This window comes from Neofelis nebulosa, chromosome 10, assembly GCF_028018385.1.
Source record: "Neofelis nebulosa isolate mNeoNeb1 chromosome 10, mNeoNeb1.pri, whole genome shotgun sequence".
Lineage (NCBI taxonomy): Eukaryota > Metazoa > Chordata > Mammalia > Carnivora > Felidae > Neofelis > Neofelis nebulosa.
In genome coordinates this window covers 42,434,936-42,460,026 of record NC_080791.1, presented here as the reverse complement: position 1 = coordinate 42,460,026, position 25,091 = coordinate 42,434,936, and the positions used below count along the sequence as shown (strand labels likewise).

The 25,091-nt window shown below is 35.0% G+C and overlaps 1 long non-coding RNA gene across 2 annotated transcripts; it reads left to right on the top strand.

Annotated features, from left to right (window-relative positions):
- Positions 1-8,264: 8,264 nt before the first annotated feature.
- On the top strand, positions 8,265-23,870 carry LOC131487150 (uncharacterized). 2 transcript variants are annotated; one of them, XR_009249633.1, is made up of 2 exons: positions 8,265-8,516; positions 22,291-23,870. It is a non-coding gene; the product is annotated as an uncharacterized LOC131487150 (long non-coding RNA). The 2 variants fall into 2 exon arrangements; XR_009249634.1 differs by having other exon boundaries at positions 8,272-8,372.
- The last annotated feature ends 1,221 nt before the right edge of the window (positions 23,871-25,091 follow it).

The following is a 25,091-nucleotide window of genomic DNA, read 5'->3' as shown; positions in this document are numbered from 1 at the left end:
GGTCTCATAATCTGAACAGTACACAGGAGAAACACTTTCCTCAGTGGACACTGAAAGCTAGTGTTTTCCTTTATTTCCTTCTCAAATTTCACTATTTAAATGTATCTCTCACATTACTGAAAATCCCCACATCTGACACCAAAAGCACCCAGATGGAGCTGCATCCCCAATCAAAACTGAATATATTCTTGTTTTCTGCACACTGTCTTTCATTAATTTATTCAGTTTTTTTTGTAAGAATGAGGCATACATTGTATTTTATCGATGTGACCTAAAAGCAAAATGCACCTTAAATCAGAGAAGAGAGTCCTTTTCAAAAGACAAGTTCTTTTTCTTGTCTAAAATGTTAAGATTTTGTGGTCACAGTCAGACTTGAAGGGAAGTCTCTGAAACTACTCCGTATAGAAGTCAGTAATAGAGAAGTTTATGGGACTCCTGGGTGGCTCAGTTGGTTGAGTGCCCAACTTTGGCTCAGGTCATGATCCTGCAGATCACGAGTTCAAGCCCTGCATCAGGCTCTGTGCTGACAGCTCAGAACCTGGAGCCTGCTTCGGATTCTGTGTCTCCGACTCTCTCTGCCATCCCCTGCTTGTGCTCTCTCTCAAAAATAAAGACATTTTTAAAAAATAATTAAAAAAGAGAAGTTTGATTTATAGAAAACAGAGGGGCCGTTTCAAATGATTACATTGTAACAATCCTAATGACATGGACTGGAAACTGCTCTTCTAAAATATGTATTTTACATTTGACGTAGAAGGTCATAATTTACAAAGTTTACATATATTTACATCAATTTAACATTACAGTATCCTATGGAGTATGTTAGACAAGTATTAACATTGTTTTGTAAATCACTGAACTAACATCAGTAATCAGCACCATCAGGTACCAGAGAGGCTGTTCAGCAGTTACAACCTTGGGCACTGGAGTGCAACAGACCCAGGTTTAAATTCTGACAGTATTACTGGATGTGTGAGTACTGACTAACTGTAAATTGAATACTGGATAGAGTTTCTTGGGCTATTCTGAGGAGCATTCTGGAGTGTAATACTCTGTGAGATTCTCTGAATACTCTTTCTCCTTGCTTGTTCATTGGATAGTTTAGACAGAGGACTTAGAGAAGGTCCTAGGGCATGACAAGAACCCCCTAGAGAGAGGCAGCCTGCACCCTTCAGTCACTGCTTGGAAGGAGACCTGCCTCACAGCTTCTTGGCCTGTGACAGGAGAGAGAAAGGAACTTCTATTGTGCTAAACTCCTAATAATTTAGGATTGTATTCTATAACTGCTCATGTTAATTATCCTCTTCACATACAGATACCTACTTATATGGTTTCTTTTGTCTAGTTTCCTCTTCCTTTATGGATCCCTGATATTGAGCCTCAGTTTCTAACAATGGCGAAGTAATCAAATTTTCCCCTCTTTCTTCATTGTACCCATTTGATCTCACTGACGTTTTCTCACTTTATACTGTATCTGGTTGTCTGTAAATTTCATTCTTTATGTCAGTAATAATGGTTCCATTTTGGTGTTCAGCTTAATATACTTTTGTTCTTCTAACCCATAGCCAGATACACTCCAACTGCTCTGAGTTTTATCAGATGGTGAGAATCATCACTGTGAGTGTTCAGAGCAATTAAAGCCATTAACATCCAGAGGAGGACAGATAAACTCCCCTGGTCTTAAAGCTCTTTCATTCCATAGCACTGTACTTTAGGAAAAAAAAATGCCCCAAGTTCTCAGGAATTTGAATTATCTATGACTGTTGATATTCTCAAAACACATAAATTTCCCTATCTGGGATTGTTTATTGTCCTCAATAAGTTCATCACTTGTTTGGGGGGATTACCTTTGTGGCTCTTTCTAGGTAGAAAACCTCATTACTGTAGTGCATTACACTATAGAATAGTACTAAATAAGGACATCAACTTTGGGGCCATGAACACCTGAATTCTAATCCTATCAGGTACTTAATACATCTGAGAAAACTCCTCAGTTATGATCTTGTTTTCTTCTTCTTTAGGGAGATCACTGCTGGGAAGATTTCTTGAATATACACACCATGCCATTGATTCTGCCCAGCAAAGGCTTCTGAACCTTCACCCTGACCTCAGGTACTTCTGATTGCATTCTAAATATGAATTGAAGATGGGGCGCCTGGGTGGCGCAGTCGGTTGAGCGTCCGACTTCAGCCAGGTCACGATCTCGCGGTCCGTGAGTTTGAGCCCCGCGTCAGGCTCTGGGCTGATGGCTCGGAGCCTGGAGCCTGTTTCCGATTCTGTGTCTCCCTCTCTCTCTCTCTGCCCCTCCCCCGTTCATGCTCTGTCTCTCTCTGTCCAAAAAATAAATAAAAAACGTTGAAAAAAAAGTTTATAAATATGAATTGAAGAGATGTGACAGCCTAGGAAATCTATACAGACTCAGATATAACTATCTCCACAGAAAAATATCCTAGATTCCCACTGTGACATAGGATTTACTTGAGACATTCAGATACAATTTGTATTATTCTTCAAATAGGTAAATCCGAGATGCCTGTAGTGCACTCTCTCTCTCTATATATATATATTTTGCCTCAGTTACCATATTATAGTTGGATAACAGCATCTTCTAAAGAGTTGACATATAACCCACAAGTCAGATCTGAAAGGACTTAGAATCTCTTGTCTCATGGCAAGCCTACCATGGACTAACTCTGATTTATTGTAGATATTTGGATATGATCTGGATGGCTGAATGAGAAAAGGATAGCTGTCAACAAATTACAGTTGGGTGCATATGAAATGCCTGCCTTCTATCCAGAAGAGGGTAATGTTGTGATGGATGTGATGATGAGACAATTTTGAATAAGATGGAGAAAATGATGCTTATACCGAGGGAGGAAATGGATGATTACTGCTAAATTGTATTGATGCCCTATAGGGGGAAAATGATAACCAAATGCTGATAATGGCTAAGTCGTAACTAGAGAGTTATGTGGTAAATTATAAAGAAGCCCTCATCAACTATAGTGGAGGATGGATTCAGTTGAGTGGTAGACTGAAAACCTAACTGCCAGGAGTCACAAAGCAGCAAAACCATTTGAATGTTCAGTCAAGGCAGGTCTATTATGCAAAGATGAGGGCCCTGGTAGGAAAAGCTATGATCCTCAAAACTCAGAAAAGGACATATGGATGGATGCCTCTACAACCATATATAGATGTTACAACCATCTACCCTCATCTAGACCTGCTGGGCTTGTGGTAGTAGCCAACACTTCTCTTGGAAGGGTCAGACAATTTGTTGAACTGGAATATATTTCAGAATCCTTTTTTTCATAAGGTAGTATGTGGCCTATTTAGGGCCATGTCCCTTCACCTTTCCTAGCTCCCAGAATAAAATTTAGGGTTAAATCCTAGTATAACTCAGTTCTGCCTGCACTGATTCTGATAATTGAGGAAAAAGGCTAGATATGTAAATGATTTTAAGAAATTATTGCATTATACCTAAAAGAACTAGAAAAAGAAGAACAAAACCAAAAGTTAGAAGGAAGGTAATAATAGAGATCAAAAGGAAAAAAAGATGAAATACAGACTAAAAATAATCATAGAAAAGACCAATGAAACTAAGAGCTGGTACTTTGAAAATATAAAATTGATAACCTTTAGCCAGACTTATCAAGAAAAAAAGAGAGGACAAAATCAGAAATAAAGAAAAGTTACAACAAACACCACAAAAATATAAAGTATTTTGAGACTATTTTAAAAATTATATGCCAACAAATTAGACAATCTGTAAGAAATGGATAAATTTCTAGGATCATACAGTCTTCCAAAACTACATCAGGGAGAAATAGAAAATCTGAACAGACCAATTACTTGTAATGAAATTGATAATCAAAACTCCCAATAAACAAAAGCCCAGAACTAGATGGTATCACAGAAGAATTCTACTAAACATTTAAAGAAGGGTTAATACCGGTCTTTCTTAAACTATTACTGAAAACAGAATAGAAATAAATGCTTCCAAATTCATTCTATGAGCCAGCATTACCTTGATACCTACACCAGACAAAAACACTGAAAAAAAATACAGACCAATATCCCTGATGAATATGCAAAAATCCTCAAAAACATATTAGTAAACCACATTCAACAATACATTAAAAATATCATTCACCATGATTAGGTGGGATTTAGTTTAAGAATGCAAGGATGGTTCAATATCCACGAATCAGTCAACATGATAGACTACACTAACAAAATGAAGGATAAAAACCCTTTGATCATATCAATAGATGCAGGAAAAGCATTTGACAAAGTTCAACCTCCAGTCATGATAAAACTTCTCAACAAAGCATGTATAGAGGGGAAAATACCTTAACATAATAAAGGCCGCATGTGAAAAACCCACAGCTAACATCATACTCAATGGTGAAAACCTGAAAGTTTTTCCTCTAGGATCAGGAACAAGAGAAGAATGTCTACTCTCACCACTTTTATTCATCATCATACTGGAAGTTATAGCCACAGTAATCAGACAAGCAAAAGAAATAAAAAGCATCCAAACTAAGGAAGAAGTAAAATTTTCACTATTTGTGGACTACAGGAGACTACATATAGAAAACTCCAAAGACTCCATCAAAAAACTATGGGAATTGATCATCTCAGTAAAGTTGCAAGATACAAAATATACACAAATATGTTGTATTTATATATGCTAATAACAAAATATAAAAGAAAAGAATCCCATTTATAATTACATCAAAAAGAATAAAATACATAGGAACAAACTAAACCAAAGAAATGTAGGACCTATACTCTCAAAGTCATTAAGGCATTGATGGAAGAAATTGAAGACAACATACCATGCTTGTGGATTCGAAGAAATGAAAATGTTAAAATGTCCCAACTGTCCAAAGCAATCTAGAGATTCAACATAATCCCTATCAAACTGCCAACAGTATTTTTTCATAGAACTAGAGTAATCGTAAAATTTGTATGGAACCACAAGAGACCCCACATAGCCAAAGAAATCTTGAGAAAGAAGAACAAAGCTGAAGGTATCAAATCCCAAATTGTAAACTATACCACGAAACTACAGCAATCAAAACAGTATGATACTGACACAAAAATAGACACATAGATCAATGGAACTCAACAGAGGGCCCAGAAATAAACCCATACTCGTGACCAATTAATGTATGGCAACAGATGTAATAATATACAAAGGTAAAAGGACCATTTTTTCAATAAATGATGAGAAAGCTGGAGAGTTACATGCAAAAGAATAAAACTGGACTACTTTCTTACACACAAAAATTAACTGAAAATGAATTCAAGACTTGAATGTAAGACTTGAAACCATAAAACTCCTACAACACAAGCAGTATTATTGATACTGTCTTTGCAATATTTTCCCAGAACTGTCTCCCTGAGCAAGTGAAACAAACAAACAAACAAAAAACAATTGGGATTACATTAAACTAAAAAGGTTTGGCACAGTGAAGGAAATCATCAACATAAAGAAAAGGCAGTCATCCAAATAGGAGAGAAGACATCTCCAAATGATATATCTATAAAGGAGTTAATATGGTTAATATCCAAAATATATAAAGAACTCATACAACCAAGCCTCAAAAATAATAATAATCCAATTGAAAATTGTTAGAGGATCTGAAGAGACATTTATCCAAAGAAGACATACACATGAAAAGATGCTCAATATCACTAATCATCAGAGAAAAGCAAATCAAAACCACAATGAAATATCACCTCACACCAATCAAAATGGTATTTCTCTGTATTTATGAGAATAAACTGGAAGTTACCAGAGGGAGGTGAGTGGTGGGATAGCAAAATAAACTAAGGGAATTAAGAGGTACAAACTTCCACTGATACAATAAAGAAGTCATGGGGATGAGAAGGACAGTTAGGAAATACAATCAATATTGTAATATTTTTGCATGGTAAGAGATGGTAACTTGGTGAGCATTTTGTAACCTTTAAAAAAAAAGCTAGTTTGCATGTACCAGTTGGAGCTAGGGGGAATATTTGTAGCATTGGATTTTTATGATTCTTGATCAATAGGACTAGAGTTTAAGACTGGATACTAAAAACTTTATTGTGCAAGTGATACTTTCCTGAGGTATGGGACTTAACACACTAGCAATGACCTGAGATGACAGGGAAAATTCACTGTGTGTATAGCTCTCATAAGCCTGGGGAAAAAAACAAAAAACAAAACACAAAACAAACAAAAACACCCTATACTCAATAATAGTAGAAATATCTAAGTTGCCCTGACACAAGGTAGAGGAAGAAATAAAGAGGCTAAGGGAAGTAAACATGTTGGGAGATATATATGCTGTAAAGCTAGAAGATCTGCTGGTGAGTTATCTTCCTTAAGAAGGCTCAGGATACCTATCACTGATCAAGGACATTAGGAATGCACTGGAGAAATAATGCCAATATTACTAAAAAATTCTGTGATGATTCTGCTCTGCAAATCAGAGCTGGCTGTGGAAGGCAGTCACATAGCCTTATCATAAACATACACGGAGATGATGAGGTCCTAAGATAATGGGCCAATTGGTCCCACTTTAACCACTAGATACCAGGAATCTTCATTGTCATAACAACTTACAAAAGAGTGGGGAAGGACATTTTATCTGTGGGCAGTTGAAATGGTTAATGTAGTATGTGTCTATAAAGGTAAAATAGAGAACAAGAATGCCATTCAATACCTGTTATTAAAAAAAAAATCAAGAACAAAAGAAAGGATGCAGGAAGACATTTGTTTCCAGGGGGAAAGAAGGTTATTATCCCTTGCACAGTTGTAAGACCTGAACTGATTTGCAGATCCAGAATCCACTGATTAAAAAGGGTACTGAGTCCCTTGGAAGAAAACCCTGCAGTACCAAAGGGAAAATACACTGTGAAGATTTCCCAGTCTTTCCCCATGCATACCTATGGCCAATCACTCAAGTGACTGTATCTGAGAAAATGGGGAATGACAAGACATTCTGACAACTGTCGAATATAGGAACTGAATTGAAACCCACAGCTAGAGAACCAAAGGATCATGATGGCCCCATTATAACTGGAGTGTACCAGATTCTGATAATTTTCAAATGGAATCTTGTTAAAATTTAGTTAACAGTAAGTACACTTTGTCCACAAACCCATCCACTATGCCAGAGTGTGTATGTGTGTGTTTTCTTTCTTCCCGGAGACTCTGAGTGCATTGTTGGAATTCATTCATTTGATGGTTGGAGTAACTCTAATTTCATGTTTTCAGATGTCGGGTTTATGGATTAAGAACTATCATTATAAGGAATGACAAATGAAAAACTCTATATGTCTTTACTCAACATGCACAGACATCCACATAGGCCAGAATGGCAGAGATTAATGCTACTATTAAAAGACCTAAAGAAATCATATTTGCTGGAGCCTGTAGTAAATCCATTTAACATGCCATCCTGGCTCTTGGAAACCAGATGGATCCTGGAGAAGGATCATAGACTATCACTGACTTAACCAAGTAGAAGCCCTGATCACAACTGTTTTATTGTGTGTACTGTAATTTTTAGAGCAGATACCGCAGCCCAGGGTATGTGGCTATTAATTTAGTCAATATGCTATTTTCTACTACAATCAAAAAGATGTTCAGAAATGGTTTGCATTCACACAGAATGGAAAATATTCATTTATAGTTTTGTCTCAGGGCTATGTTTGTACCTCTACCCTGTTATTATATAATCTGAAGAGATCTGGATCTTTTCAATCTACTGTGTATGGGATCAAAGAAACCACACTTATCTATTACATTGACAACAGTGTGCAGATTGAAAAGAGAAATCAAGGTGGCTAGAACAATGGAAGACTTAGTAAGACTTATAGAGTGGGAGAGAAATCCCATCAAGATTCATGAACTGGCCATCAATTTTTATGGGTGCAGTGGTCACAATACCCTCTTCAAAGTAAAGGCCAATTACTATATCTTGCATTCCTCATTAGGGAGAAATAACATGTTGTATGGTAGCTTCCTTTGTATTCTGGAGGCAATGCAATCCTAGGAATATTGGCACAGAAGGCTTCCAGCTTTGAGTGGAGCTTGGAGAAAGGCACTATAGTAGGTATGGCCACAATGCAATGAGCCCTTCTGGAGATATTATTCACAGAACCTAGAATGTTAGAAAGGTCAGTGGTAGATAGGGATGCAATATGGAACTCATAGAAAGTTCTAGAGGGTGGTGTAGTCACAATGTACAATCCTGGGACTTCAGGTAAGTCTATGCCCTCTGTAGCAGGGTGTTTTACAGTGTTCCATAAACAGATCTTGTGTTACCAGATCATAGCAAAGAAAGAACACTTGGCCATGGGACACCAGGGTGAGTAGGTATCAAGTGAGCTATCTATGAATAGCTCAATTTTGTCATACTTGTCAAGTGATAAAATCAGATGTTCTCAGCAGTCCACAGTAAAACAGAGATGGTATATCTGAGACAGATTTCAAGCAGGACCAGTGAGTTTAGGTAAGTTCTGTGTGCAGTAGCCAAGACACCTCAATTAACAGTTAGATTTTGATGCTGAAAGTTGCTAAATTTGTCTTCATCTTTGCTTCCCAGTGTCATTGTAAACTCAAAATATTGGTGACACCAGTATATTAAAATATTTTTCATAGATCAACATTTATAAAGTATCGTCTTTATTTCAATAATTTCCCTTCCAACCTTTTTCCTTTTGACCATTTTCAGGACTGCTTCTGTTAGTAACTCATTCCTTTATGTGCAAATTATGTATGAATAAAAATTGATAACAATGAATATAAATTCCCATGAAATTCTGTGTAAAATCATCATGGATAGTTTTTACAAAATAAAGATCAATTTTTAAATCAAGTTTTAAAGAATTCAAGTAATGTTTACATCAGGATAAAGAAAAATAAGAGAGAGAAATAGGTGAATAATGTATAATGTATTTGTATAACTGACATCCATGTTGAAAGCAAAATTTTAAATCAAAGCACATATAAACCAAATTCCATTTTTATTTAATTTTAAAATATATGACTAGGAAATTCAGTTGACTGAACCCTCACATCTGGGTTAAATCACTGGAATCTTTAGGTGTCTTATACAATATCACTAATGCAGCTCAGTTAAATAATAAAATTCAGAAACACAGCAGCACAGTCTATGCCACATGGATGGAAAACACATGAAGACACATACATTTTTCTGAGCATTATCAATTCAACACCTCTCATCCCTCATGGTCTGCATCCTGTATTTGCTAAGAAATAAAAATAAACCCTGAATTAAACAACTGCTTTCAATTGTGGACTTTTATAACTTCTATAAGCTACTGTCAAGTATCTCAGTATCTCTTCTGGTCCAGACACTGAGTGTGCTTCAAAGGTATTATTTGCTAACTTCTTAGGTTTACAGAGAAAATGCTAAAAGCAGACAATGACATGTTTTGAAGTTAAAACTCTCATGCAAATGAAGGTTCTGACTTCTTAGCTAAATAGGTAAAGGGAACATTAAAGGCTGGATTCTGAAGATGCAGCCTGCCTCTACAGAGTCTAATTAGCAGGAAACCTTCAGGAAGGTTGGACAAAAGTATGGGAGATTTTGCCTAGTGTACATTAATGGGATACATTAGATATACTCAGGAGTCCAATCATATGCCAAGTGGTTGCCATAATGGATTATGTTATTGATAGTCAGCCTTGGTTCATCTTTCTTTCAACAACTGAAGAAAACTGAAATTACTGGGAGAAAAATGTGCCAAAGTATCACAATTGTAGTGTTTTTCATTGACACAGTAGTCCTCTATTGCCTGGTAGATAATTGATTCACATTCAAATTTGGTGAGCGTCTGTGAACACTCTTGGCCACTGATGTTACTCATGATCATAAATGCCGGCAATTCCTCTTAAAATTTTGCCACACACTCTTTCGCAGTTACCTTATATATCAGACCACTTGTACTGCTTTTTTGTTCATTAAAAATTTACACTTTCCTAGGGATCTCTAGTTAATCTTAGTTCTTTTATTTTAAGAGATCACAGAATCAGGAATTACTGTGTTCTCAGTATCATAGGTAACATTTCAAAAGATAAAATATTTATGTTATGAAATGTGGATGTAGTGATTTCTGGAAGCACCCATAATTTGATGTGTGTGTTTATAGGTAAAGGTAACTATGAAAAAAGAGGAGGATTATTTTTCATTAAGTATAGGTGCAGTTAATCATTGGATAAACTAGTATTTAAATAGAAGTCTCAGTGGACTATTTACTTTTATATTAATTTATGCCTAAATCAAAATGGTAGATGTAGTTTGCTAAACATAACATGTTTCCATAATTGTACTTTATCACTTCATGGAGACATCTTTCTTGAGTTCTGATAATACAATTAACATTTCAAAAATAAATAAATAGAAGCAGTACCCAAAGATTTTTAACTGAGTTCTTAAAAATAAATATATTTTGTTCTATTATGTTCTTTCTACACAAAAGAACTTATATGGGTGTATCATAAAAATTAATTTTAAGGCAAATTATGTTATTAAGGATAAGTCATTTCATAGTTAAAAACTGAAACTCAATAAATGGTATAATAATTCAAATGTTTATCTAATATCTTAGCATATAAATACATCAAGCAAAAACCAGTAAATCATATATAAAAATATGGTCAAATCCTTAATATATTTGGAGAGTTTAAAATCTGTTTTTCATTTCGAGGAGCTAGGAGGTGGGGTAATTTGGTAAACACTTTAAGAGTACAAACTTGGAACTAGATACAGAAGTATTGGAAATCTAATAGATAAAATAGAAATTATAGTCAATACTTTATTATAAACTTTAAAGTTCCTAAGACACTAGATCTCAATAGAGGTGTTAGCTAACACTAAAGTGGTACTCCTACTGCAATATATAAATGTATCACATGAATAATTTATATACCTTAAACTTGCAAAAGGTGATATGTCAATTATGTCTCAAGAAAAAAAGAAAATGCAGACCAAATCTACAGGGAAATAGACAATATCAATAGTATTTAGTCATTAGATGATAGATGGTTAAAGAATAACTACAAAACTCTAAATTATACATTCTCTTAAAGTATAAATAGCACATTTTAAAAATGGACTATAACCTTGGTTTAAAGCAAATTTCAACAAATGTGAAATGATTGATATGGTCAGATTATTTTATCTGACCACAATACTACTAAACTACAAATCCACAACAAAACTATAGGTAGAAATACCTGATATTTTTACAACTTACAGTAAAAAATTCTAATTCAAGGCTCAATTATGCAACCACATGGAAATCATGAAATAGTTTGAAAAAAAGAGTTATTTACACAACAGAATTATATACAACAATTAAAAAAAAACTGGATAGACAATACATGAATAATCTCCCAGACATAATGTTGAATGAAATAAGCCTGGTTAAAAAAATCTATATTATTTCACTTATATTAATTTCAAATTCATCAAAACTAATCTATAAAGATAGAAATTTGATGGGCATCACTCACTTCTGAAGGGGCCCAAGAAAACCCATTGGTGTACCACATTTTCTTTTTCTTTTTTTTTAATTTCAAAAAAAGCATTTGCTTTTTATCTTGATCAGGTGGTAATTATATGGACATGCACATACATAAAAATTCATCATGTATACTTTTGTGTACCTTATAAAATATAGAACTCAAAAAATAAGAAAATATTCACATATTTATGTCAACAAATTTGAAAATGTACATATTCCTAGCAAAATATAGCTCAACAAAACTGATTCCAGAAGAAACTAACAACCCATTATCTATCTTGTAACCACTAAATAACTGCAATATCAAATACGCCTCCCTCCCACCACACGTGCACCTGCACACATATGCACAGACACACAACCACAGAACCAAAACAAATGGTATTGGTAAGTTCTATTAGAACCCACAGTAAGGTAATTGGTAAAGAGCCAAATGATGACAAAAGGGAAATGGAGGAGCTAACAAAATTGAGACAAATTGAAAAATGAAATAAAGGACCACTAAAAATCACTGGTGTTGAACAGCCCAAGTGGTATAATAAGAATTTGTCCCACTAACATCATTTGTTACATATTTGTCTCTAAAATCTTCCATAATGCATACTAGTTTATGAATATTTTCTTTAAATTATGCCATAAAGATAAACTGTATACATAATGTTTAGAAGGAGATAAATTTGACCTCTAGTGTTAATATCCGCAATTCTAGGAAGTCAACAGTGTAAGTCCTAAGAAATGTTCAGGGGGCTTTAAAGGTTCTTGTTTTCTGCCATTTATACTTCTGTGGGGGTGGGGGGTGGGGAGGGGAGCGTGTAGATGAAGGGAGAAGCAGGAGGGCTCATTTACTTAAGATACACAGCGGCTAAGAACAACCAGATGACATCCGAGCACCACAATGATAGACATTCTTTCAGCTTCATAATGCAAATGACAGTCTTGTGTAAATAAGCACATGTAAAAAGAGGTGAGGGTCCATCACAGATGGGAAAATAGACTAAAGAATTAATTATGTCATTATCTCCTTTTTCTGTATCATAAGCAAGTCTACTAGGCTATGAGTTCCACATGGGTAGGGAATGTGTTGGTCACATTTGCATATGTTCATCCTTAGGGATCTATTATAATACAAACATTCCATTTTTGCATTGCATTTGGATGAGGCCATAGAAATTAGAAATCTCCATTGAAACACATTTATGTTGTTGTCATGACTAAAAAATGTGCATGAAATTCAATGTCATGTGGTTATGTTACACTTATTTTTATATATTTTGAATTCAAAATAGGTAATGCTTAGTTCTGAAACCATATTTCCAGAAATTTTGTTGGGTATTTTTTAGCCATTAGAGTCTTAACAATCTCCTCTAGTGGGTCCTAGGAATCCTTCAGAGTTCTGACTCAGACTATTTAAAGATATTAGCCGTGTTTAAACAACTTTTGTTGTATTAATTTTATGAAATTATATCACGTTTGAATGGCTCTCTTGAAGGGAAGATTTTGTAATTATTTGTCACTAATTCTAGGACTACTCAGTGTGGTTAAGATCTGGAGATTGCTGTAGGTTTAGTAGTTAAGCCATGAAGCTGGGCTTTCTTTAAATCAGTGCATTTTAAGTATGAGGCATATGATCTTTAATTCCAAAATAGCCAATACAATAATAGGGCTTTAATCAAACTGGATGAGAGAACAGAGAGCTGTTGATTAAGGCATAATTCAATTCTAGTGGCTCTGGGATATTGATTGTTTTTATGAGCTCTGCTTTTATAGTGATGCTGGACTAGATATGTGTATTTGTATTCTTACCACCTAAGCCTTTGGCTTCACACTTTATTCTTTCTTCCTTTTCAATTATATTTTCCTATTTTGCCTTGGCTATGAGTTCCATATAAGGTGCAATTTTCTTGACATATTTGAGTAAACTCCAACCCTCCCTTCTCTTCATTTCATCACAGATCTTTTCATGTATCATTCCAGAGATCTACTCAGTGTATTATAGAGTAATTTGGGGTGGAAAGCTGATGATTATTTTAGGAAGCTGTGAAAAAAACAAAGGCTGTCATAAAGTAACAATTTCCGGAGCTGAGATATCAGAGTTCCTAAGGCATACTTAATTGAGAGAGGAATTTTCAGGTTTGTTCCTGAAATACCTGTCTTCCACTGCCTTTCCACCAAACTTTCAGGAAAGAAAGGGAAGAAATATATTAAAGACTAGTTTACATGATTGTATTCTGGGTTGGGACCAGGTAATCCGGTCCTCAAAGGAAACAGGATCAATTCTCTCTTTCCAGAATTCTCCAGAGCCAGAAAGAACTTCTTACACTCAAATGCTCTTTCTCCCAACTCATTTTTTCCTTCCCCTGACTCTAAACTCTCTGTATAAGACTTAAATGGAAAAATAGGTACCTTTAAATAAGTATTAAAAGACTGTATAATTTGAAATCTCTGGAATAGATCACTGAAATGCACTTTCTCAAATCAATAGCTTGGCCATGATTCCAAATTTTATTTTGGAATGTCAACAGCTAAGTATTATTTCTCTCTTTTCATTACTTCAGCAACAAAATTTAATCCAGACTTCAGGAAGAGGCAGTATATATCAACTGAAACATAGGTCATGTACTCAGGATGGATAAAATAGAAGTGCTTATTATTAGCTTATTTAAAAATTGTCTCCATTTCACTAAGACTGGAAATGAAACAGCCCATGAAGCTTGTCTATTTTATAATCCACCAATATGTTCACACTACAGTGTAAGCCAAATATGCATATCTTTTGAAACATGCTGAATTTGTCCAATGAAAACATAGCCCAAGAAAGGTATCTTGAGACTCTTTTTTTTTACTGCATATTCATGGATCGAAAACTTAAAAATGGATTCACGAAGCTGTACTTCATTGGCAGTCAGTGTAATGGACTTATATAGCTACATAAGTAACTACTTGTATATAGCTCCTGCATTTATAGTTAAAACAAACATCTCAAATATCTCTGAAATAACAGTGGCTTAGACTCAAATTTTTCAAGACTTTCCCTAGGGCTTTTATTGTATATTTGTCAATAAAGGCCATTTGCTACTGGATATATAAAATTAATGTATATAAATTAGCAAGACTTTTCTATAAAAGTTCACAAAATACAAAAATATATTTGATATTTCTGAGTCAAGACTCAATAAAAACAGATTTGGAAACATCCTCATGTTTCTTCTTAATACTGAATCTATTATAAATGACTTTACATACATCTGCCTACATTTGCATTTTTCTTATCATCTACCCTTAATGTCAGACAAATGTGTAGTTATTCAAGTAAAGCAGGATGTGCAAATTTCATGCCTATGTACTATACTCAAGAATATAGACATATATGTTGTATACGTAATCCACAGTGAGGAGGGTGCAACTTTTATTATTTTGCCACATGAATCTGAATACTTTGGGAATTATAAATATGTCTTGTACGTTACAGGAAATTTAAGAAATCTATGTAGGAGGCAAAGAGGAAGCAGATGAGGGAAGGAAAGAACAAGAAAAAGGATGTGATTTATACATTAAAAGAAGAAGAGAGAAAAAGAAAAGGGATATAAGAAATATTCAGAGAAGATGTCACTCCTTTTGAGCATTGGCCTATATGGAAATTGAATCTATGCCTTGGGCTTAATTAGCTGAAGCAATTCAGCAAATGTTCCTCAAGCAATTCAGTAAATGTGCACTTACACTGTATGAATTAAACAGAAGGTGTACTTAGAGTGAGGTACTCTAGATGCTGAACTTGAGATGTTGAACCGTATGTATATAAATATGCATACCTAAAATATTTTTCTTGATTAAAAGTATTCTGTGAATTTTTAAAAGTTTCTTAGAGAAAATTCACATAGTTTCATAATTCATGAAAAAGAATTAATGAAAAAGCAATATGTCAAGCAAGATGGCTGAAGATGTCTTTCAACATATCCCCTACTCAACAATGACAAGTGAATTTGGCATCCTTCCATGGACAAAAGTGCCTTTGTGGGAGCTGTGGGAACCAGCACCATACACCAAGGGACACAGAAAGCATCTTGCCCATCCATGCAACGAATAATAGACAGAGCTTGGTACCAGCTGCAGACTGTGAGGTGGCCTATGAACCTGCTCCACTCCTCCTGTCTATAGTCTGGAAGCCCCATGAGAACAGGGATTTAGACAATCAGTCATGTACAAGAGAACCTTTGTAGAAGTCCAGGATCTGGTGAAGTTCCAAGACACCATTGAAACAAAAAGATCTGAGATTGGATGCATTTGAGGGAGTAAGAGCAACAGTCTGACTTTAACTTTATCAACCCTCCCCAAATACAGCACAAGAGCAATAGGGAATGAAGAGTGAGCATATGTAGGTCTGAGTGCTACGCTCTCCTACATTTTTGGCATGCTGCCAAAGAGGCCAATTTCCCTCTCCCCATCCAGAGTACTGAATTGTAAGTTACCTGAAGGTGGTGAAGGTTGAGGAGTGGGGATGTGAATGGTGGGGAGAATAGCAGTGCCCTGGAATGCATCAAAGGGATGCAGATTTTACTAAGTGTATTGTAAACTCCATCAGGAGACCCACACACTAGCCACAAGGGTGCCCTACCCACTGATTCCCCAAACTGGCCTCCATCCAATGCTTGAGATGCCTAATCCACATACCCTTCTACCCATGGCTGGCTCCTCGTGCAGACTCCTGACTGCAACGAGAGTGAACTTTGGCAGACAGTGAACATGTTTAGAAAACCTGCTTGAATCTGTGGACCAGTAAGAACCACAAACTTAAACTTTAGCACAGCCCTTGGGAAAGGAAAGGGGAAGCTGTCAGCAAATGGGTCTGGAAACAAAACATCAAAACCTATAGGATGCTGAACAAGCAGTTTTAAGGAGAAAGTGTATAGCAGTAAAAGCCTACATTAAGAAAAAAACAAAAAAAAATTTATTATTTTTGAGAGAGAGAGAAAGAGAGAGAGAGAATATTAATGAATGAATGAATGAATATTGGGGAGAAGCAGATGGAAAGGGAAACACAGAATCTGAAGCAGGCTCCAGGCTCTGAGCTGTCAGCACAGAGTCCAACGGGCCAACTGCAGGATCATGACCTGAGACAAAGTTAGAGGCTTAACCAACTAAGCCACCCAGGTGCCCCAAAACAAAAATCTTAAGTAAACCACTAACTTTATATCTCAAAGAACTTTATACACACACACACACACACACACACACACACATACACATGTATATACATACATATATGTATATATGTACATATATATACAAATCTATCTATATATCTATATATGTGTATATTTATATGTATCTATATATGTGTGTGTGTATATATATGTAAAAGCCCAATGTTAGCAGAAGGAAGGAAAAAACAATGACTGTAATGGAAATAAATGAAACAGAAAAGACAAAAGATCAGCTTTTGTTGTTTTTTTTTTTTGAAAAGATAAAATTGAAAAATCTTTAATGAGACTAAGAAAAAGGCTAAAATCAGAAATGAAAGGCTACCTTACAGCTGATGCCACAAAAATCAAAGATCATAGAAGACTAATATGAACAACTAAGTATCAACTAATCAAGAAATAAACTGCTAGAAATATATATCTTACCAACACTGAATCATGAAGAAAAAGAAAATCTGAAGAGACCAATAATAAGTAATGAGACAGAATCAGTAATCAAAAACCTTCCACCAAAGAAAAGCCCAGGATCAGATGATTTCACTGGTGAATCCTATCAAAGGAAAAAGTGATGCCAATTTTTAAACACTTCCAAAAAAAACTAAAGAGGAGTACTCCCGAACTCATTTTTAAGACCAGCATTACCTTGATACCAAAGCAAGATAGGGACACTACAGGAAAACTACAGGCCAATATCACTGATGAGCACAGATGGAAAAATTCTGACATTAGCAAAACAAATACAAAGTGTATTAAAAGAATAATATATTAGCATCAAGAGCAATGTATCCCTGGGATGTGATGAAGGTTCAACATATGCAAATCAGTAAATGTGATACATCAAAGTAATAGAATGATAAAAATCATAGTTATTTTGATAAATACAAAATATAATTTGACAGCATATAAATCCTTTCATGATAAAAAAAAAACTTTTAATAAAGTGGGTAAAGAATGTACCTGAATATAATAAAGGCCATATATGATAAGCTCTCAACTAACAACATAGTAAAAGCTAAAAAACTAAAAGTTTTTTTTTTCTCTAAAATTAGGAACAGATCAAGGATGTCCATTCTCACCATTCTTATTCAATGTAGTAATGGAAATCCTAGCCAGAGAAATCAGTCAAGAAAAATAAAGACTTCCAAAATAATTAACAAATTAAGTAAAGTTGAAGAATGCAGGTCAATATACACTAATTAGTTTTGTTTCTATACACTAAAAATGGAGTATCTGAAAAAGAAATAAGAAAACAGTCCTATTTGCAATAGCATCAAAAAAGAAAAATAAAATGGTTTGGAATAAATCCAACCAGGAAGTGAAAGATCTATACACTGAAAACTCTAAAATGTTAGTGAAATAAATGGAAGAATACACAAATAAATGGAAATCTTATATAGGCATCCTGAAAAATTATTATTATTAAAATGATTATACCCACAGCCATCTACGGATGCAACAAAACTCCTGTCAAAATTCCAAAGTCATTTTTTCAAAGATATAGAAAACACAATCTTAAAATTCATATTGAACCACAAAAGATCTTAAATAGTCAATGAAGTGCTGAGAAAGAAAAACAAAACCAGAGATATCACACTTTTTGATATTAAACTATGTTGCAAAGCTACAGTAATCAAAATAGTACAGTACTAGCTTTAAAAACAGGCATGTATACCAAAGGAACTGAATCTAGAGACCAGAAGTGAACTCCTATATACACCATCTAGTAATGTTTGACAGAGGAGTGAACAGTACTCAATGGGGAAATAAATTCTCTTCAATAATGGTACTGGCAAAACCAGATACACATATACAAAAAAATGAAATGTTACAACACTCATAAAAATTAAATGAAAATTAATTAAAGACTTAAACCTAAGACTTGAAACCATAAAACAAAGAAAAACAGAAGAAAAAGTATTTTGGACATTAAACTTGGCCATGATTTTTTGGATATGACACCAAAGCATAAGCAGCAAAAGCAAAAACTAACATGTAAGACTATATCCAACTAAAAAGTATCTGCACAGCAAAGGAAACCATCAACAACCTGAAAGGGCAACCAAGAGAAGGGGAGAAAATATCTGCAAACTATGTGATATGGGGTTAACCTCCAATATGTAGAAACAAGTCCTAAACCTCAATACCAAACCAAACAAACACAATCAGTAATTAAATAATGGACAGAGGACCTGAATAGATATTTTTTTCCCAAAAGAAGGCATACAAATGGGTAACAGTTATAGTAAAAGATGGTGAATATCACTAATCATCAGGAAAATGCAAATTAAAGCCACAATGTGATATTATCTCTCATCTGTTGGAATGGCTATTATAAAAAAAAAATAAAGCTAAAAAGTTTTGGCAAGAATGTAGAACAATAGGAACGCTTGCACATTTTTGGTCGGAATGTAAATGGGTGTATATATAAAAGTGAAATCAGGTTCTCAAAGAGATGGAAACATCCTAAATGTCCACCTATAAACAGATGAAAATATAGGTGTAGATATATAGATATAGCAAATGAGATAATCAGCCACAAGGAGGCTGACATTTGTGACAATCCAGCCACAAGGAGGAATCCTGACATTTGTGACAAACAAGGACTGACCTTGAAGGTATTATGTTAAATGAAGTAAGTCAGAGGGAAAAAGACAAATACTGTAAGATCTTCTTTATATGTGGACTCTAACAGAGCTGAACTCCTAGAAACAGAGTAGAATGGTGGTTGCCAGGGGTAGAGTGTGGGGGAAATGGGGAGATGTTAGTCAAAAGGTACAAACTTCCCATTATAAGATGAAAAAGTTCTGGGTATCTAATGCACAGCATGGTGACTATAGTTAACAATATTGTAGTATGTACTTGAAAGTTACTAAGTGAGATCTTAAACACCCTCACCACACACACAATGATAATTAAATGAGACGATGGGTGTGCTAATTTTGCGATCTTTAAGTGTATCAAATCAACATGTTGTACACCTTATATTTACACAATATTATATGTCAATTGTATCCCAATAATGCCTGGAGGGGAGCAATATATAGTTAAGACCTCAAACAGTTGAAGGAAAGAGAATGACCTTTCACACATATAAGATAAAACATATCTTCGACCTAAATTTGACCAAGTTCTTAAAAAGAAAGTTTTTGTCAAGGAATACACTCTTAAAACATGATTGGAAATCTAAGATATAACTTCCCCCTTAGTTCACTGAAAAAGATACTATTCTTCAGTGAGTCCAGAATTGAGACAGCTATTTTAACATCATTCACAATATAAAAACTATCTACTGTCATTGTTAAATAATTTAGTCAGTGAACTGGATTTTTAGTTTTGCTTGTATTTAGTGCAGAGAGTCATGGTCAGTGGCCTGGAAAGCAAATTATGATTTATAGATTGTTAAGTACTCTTAACTCAAATAAAATGGGGGGGGGGGGATGTTCCTGGAACAAAAAGGAAGTGCTCTGGTGAGACAGTAAGGCTTTAAATGAGATGAAGGTTCATTGATTACACTGTTCTATCAGTTTGTATCTACAGGCAAATGTAGTGGAAGCAGAGTTCATTGAGTATCACCCCTGAGTATAATTATTCAGATAAGAGGCTGCCAGCCCCAGGCTAATCAAACAAGGGGTCCAGGCTTGTCGTCCTCCTTCCTCCCTTTGTTCAGCAGTTCCCTCATCCATCAGCGCTCACACTACATGATTGATTCTCTCCCTCCCAAGCCCCTTTACTTAATCCTCTATGATCTGCTACACAAAGAAATTATTGTAAAACCACCACATATTTGTTTCATCTGGATAACCCCAGGTTACCTAAAATTTTAGGACTAACTTCAGTGCACCATTTGGTTCATTCCTAAAAGCTCTGGAGATTGATCTGTCTTCTCCTTCCTCCTTAACTTTATAGACATATTTCTACTTCCAACAGTCTGTGTTCTCAAGATTGGTTACAGGTGTGAATATAAAATATATATATAATTATTCCAGAAATTTTTCAAAATGTTTATTAATTATACTTTTATCCCTTTAATATAAATGGAATGCATTTTAAATATAATTCCAGGTATTGTAGCAGGCAATTCATACACACACAGGTACATACGTGTGTGTGTGTGTGTGTGTGTGTGTGTGTGTGTATAAACAATTTGTTTTAAAAATTAATTATCCCCAATCTTAACTAGTTGCTGCTCTGCTTAAATCGCATATAAAGAGAAAGTTCTAAAAATGGAAAAAGTCGGGGTGCCTGGGTGGCGCAGTCGGTTAAGCGTCCGACTTCAGCCAGGTCACGATCTCGCGGTCCGTGAGTTCGAGACCCGCATCAGGCTCTGGGCTGATGGCTCGGAGCCTGGAGCCTGTTTCCGATTCTGTGTCTCCCTCTCTCTCTGCCCCTCCCCCGTTCATGCTCTGTTTCTCTCTGTCCCAAAAATAAAAAATGAAAAACGTTGAAAAAAAAAATAAAAAAAAAAATAAAAATGGAAAAAGCCGAAGTGCATTGGGCTTCAGTAAAGGCAACTCATCTACTGAAAACATCTATAAAAGCTGAGATTGTATAGATATGTTTGAAGGCACTGAAAAATTATAGCACTGAGATAAAAGAGATAAACATGTAGACATGTTACTTTTGGGACATATTGTATCATATTGTCCCTAAGGTATCTGTGCACTCCAGGAAAGCACCTATGAACCAAAGAAGAGGAGAAATGTTAACTGTCTTCTATGTCTAACAGGACAAAAATTAGAGTTGAAGGTTATTCATTCAGACAATACCATGGGAAATCACAAGCACTTTGGACGGAAGCATCAAATGGATACATTATACAATTAAGAAAGAGACACAAATAGAACTACCCTCAAGGATTGAAGGCAAAAACATACATTACCTTGTTCTCTAATATTGTATGATCCAAATGGCTAGTATCTCTAGCCGTCTGCCAGAAGCAAATATAAATTTTTCCTGAAGGAAGATTACATTATACTTGGCCTCCAGGCTCCCTCCCCGCAGTAGAGTTAAAAAAATGCAATGTTTATTACTCAAACAACAATCACCAGGCACATAAGGGTAAGAAATGAGACCAAATCCAAGTAAATAGAAAATAAAAATCTAAGATCTTGAGATAAAGAATTATTAGAGAGACTTTAAAATAACTGAACATGTTAATAGAAATAAAAGTGTCAAAATCTTTGTCAGAGGATGGGAAACATGTTTTTTAAAAATGAAATTTCTAGAATAGAAAAAGTACAACAAAAAGGAAGAATTTAAGGGGTTTAATAGTTGTTAGATAAGGAAGGCATTGAAAGATGAGTCATAAGAAAATATTGGCAATGAAGCACAGAGAGACAAAATGGTTTAAAAAAAGTATGTTAAAGGAAGTGGAGATACTGGGGATACAGATTTTAAAAAGTCTGCGATACATATAACTGAAGTTCTAGAATATGACCTTGTATATGGAAAAGGGAGAGAAGGAGAAGAGGGAGAGAAAGAAAAAGAATAAAGCAGAGCAATACCTGATGTGATAATGGCTGATTTTTTTTTTCAGAAGGATGAAAGATATCAAGCTGCAGATTCAAGAAGTTTTATGAAGCATGTTACACAGAGTGCACTGGCAACTGGAAGATAAGAAGGGAAGAAGACTTATTACATAAGTTATTTATGGACTCTCTCAATCATATTACTTATAGGATAAGGATGATTCAGAAAGTAGTCTGGGAAATAGGATAGCCATAAACTTCAATAGACTACTTACTGTATTATCTCATCTAACTCAACAGTAGTGTAGACATTATAGTATTTTTTCTTCTAAGTTCCAAATGAGAAAGAATGAGTAATGTTTATTTTCTCAAGTTCACACAGTTGCATGGACTCCAACTGCAATCCATGTTTGTTTGACATAACAGCCCAAACTCTAAACTATTCCATTCTGCAACATTTCAAACATGTGAACATATAAATTTATTTTTAGTCCCCCAAAATGATGGCTTTCAAGATCTATCATTTCACAAATATTATTATGTATCCACATAAGTACTATATTTTTTTTTAATTCATTCACATATCCATTAATTCCGCATACATTTAGTACCTTCAATGACCTACATACTTTCAGGCATTTGAGTTACATTAGTGGCAACAACCGTAAAGGGTCTTAGATTTTTCCCTACATGGAAGCTCATCAGTTAACCTGCCATGATTTCATAGAGAAGGTTAAGAAACAAATCCTGGACCAAAGATAAAGAAAGGTTTTATTCACAGCACAGCAGGCAATATAAATGTGTGTTGGCACCAGTTCCCCTTACCCCGTCATCCATACAGAGTGGGAATGACTTCAGAGGATTCTCTGCACACAGTGGATTTGCATCACTCCTGAAAAGCTGAATATTAGTAACGTCCAATATTTTATGATAGGATGCCAGCAAACATGGCCAGGCCAACTTATGACCTGCAGAGAGAGACTATATTTATTATACACAAAAACTTGCCCCTCCACTTTCAAGGGAGATACTGTGATTTCTTCCACGAGTGTTTGCCATACAAAAATCCTTGAAAAGATAATCCAGATTAAAAGGCTATAGTACCTGTGCTTAAAAGAAGTGCAAAAAAGAAAATGACCTGTTGAGAACTCAATAATTAATGGACAAAATTCTTTCTTGTGAAGCTTACGCTCTAAGACAAAAAAGCAAATATAATAAGTTTTTCGATTAAATGTGAATGCCAGAGGGAAAAAAGAGTAGATAAAGGAGACTGGGAGATTTAGGGAGTGCAATGTAAATTTTGGTTGATCAGAGTAGGCCCAGATGAGAATGCATGATGGACAAAGAATTAAAGCCTTGCAGGAAAAATTTTTCATGAATACAGCATTTTCACTTGCTTTTGTATTAATTTTGCTGTTCTTGGGAAAAATGAATTCACCTAAAATAAAACGTGTTCATAATTTTGTTGATTGTAGGTCAAGACCTCACAGGAGAATGATTAAGAATATAGAAGAGGAGACCTCTCTTAACCAGCATTTTCATATATGAAGTTTACTAGAGATAGGATTATATACATATATTTGGGGTTTGATTAACAGTTACATTCAAGTCCTCCAAACATTGCTCTGGTAAAGCAATTTTGAATTCCCAGAGTACTTCGGCCTATTTTATAATCCTTTTGGCACCCATTTTCTTGTAAATGAGAAACCAATTTTCTCAAGAGAAGCAAACAAACAAAACCTCATTTCAAGTCCCCAGAGGTTCAAGTTGACTTTGCAGGCCAAGGCCCATGAGGTGAAAGTGTTTCTAATCTTGGCACTGTACATTTTCCTTGCCTGTGATATCCTCTTCTGGTCATTACCCATGGTGCTCTCTCAACTCACAGTTAATTCATCCAAACTGGCTTATCCTCTGGGACACAACAGGGAAGTTTGAGCCTACTTATGGCTGCAGGAAATGCTATTCTGTGTATTTAAAGGGAACAGGAAAATGATAGTTTGGATACTGTAAAATCCTGCAATCCCTTGAGGACAGTATACTTCACATAAGGCATGATGATAAAAAGATACAACAGATTTTTACACTGATCACCAAAGCGAATTCAGAGGCATAATATCATTATAGGAAATTTACACTACCATGTGATAGGACAGCATATATACAGCTTATATAAATATCTGAATTAGGTTTAAGGATTTGGTGAAAATTAATGTGCTTCATATAACTTACTAAAATAAATTTCCTGCTGACTCAGCACCTGGAAGATTACTTGCTTGACAGAGAGTGTAAGAAATATAGTTCTGGGTATAGAAATATCTTTTTATCACTTATTTTTCAAAATAAAGTTATATTTATAGCCAGGAGTTTTACAAACTCTATAGATTTTGTAGCTGCTCACTCCTAAAATGATTGCCTAAGAGAGCAATATTTCTGAAGTGTAAATTGGGCTTTTGGTTTCTGTCAAAAGTTGCATCAGTATTTTCTTACACATATGGACAAACTGATGTGCATTCTCAGAAAAATGCACCCACCACTTATCACAGAGAAACATGGAAACCTAGTTTCATCTCCAAGTCATGAGAATGACATAATGGTGGATGTTGTTGAATAAAGGCATATAAAGTTAATTTGCATTCCAGCTTGCTTCATGATTTTACCTTTTGTGGAACAGAATCTCGGCAATTGCATTATATTCTACTACAGTAGAATTTGGGCATTTAGGAATTAGTTTTGAAAATCAAATAAACCTACTTTTTAAAGAACACAGTTTTCAAATTTTTGAATATGCTTGCAATATTACATCATGTCTCAACAAACTGAAATAATCCACTGGAATGCAGTTTGCATTCATAAACATGAGAAACTGGAA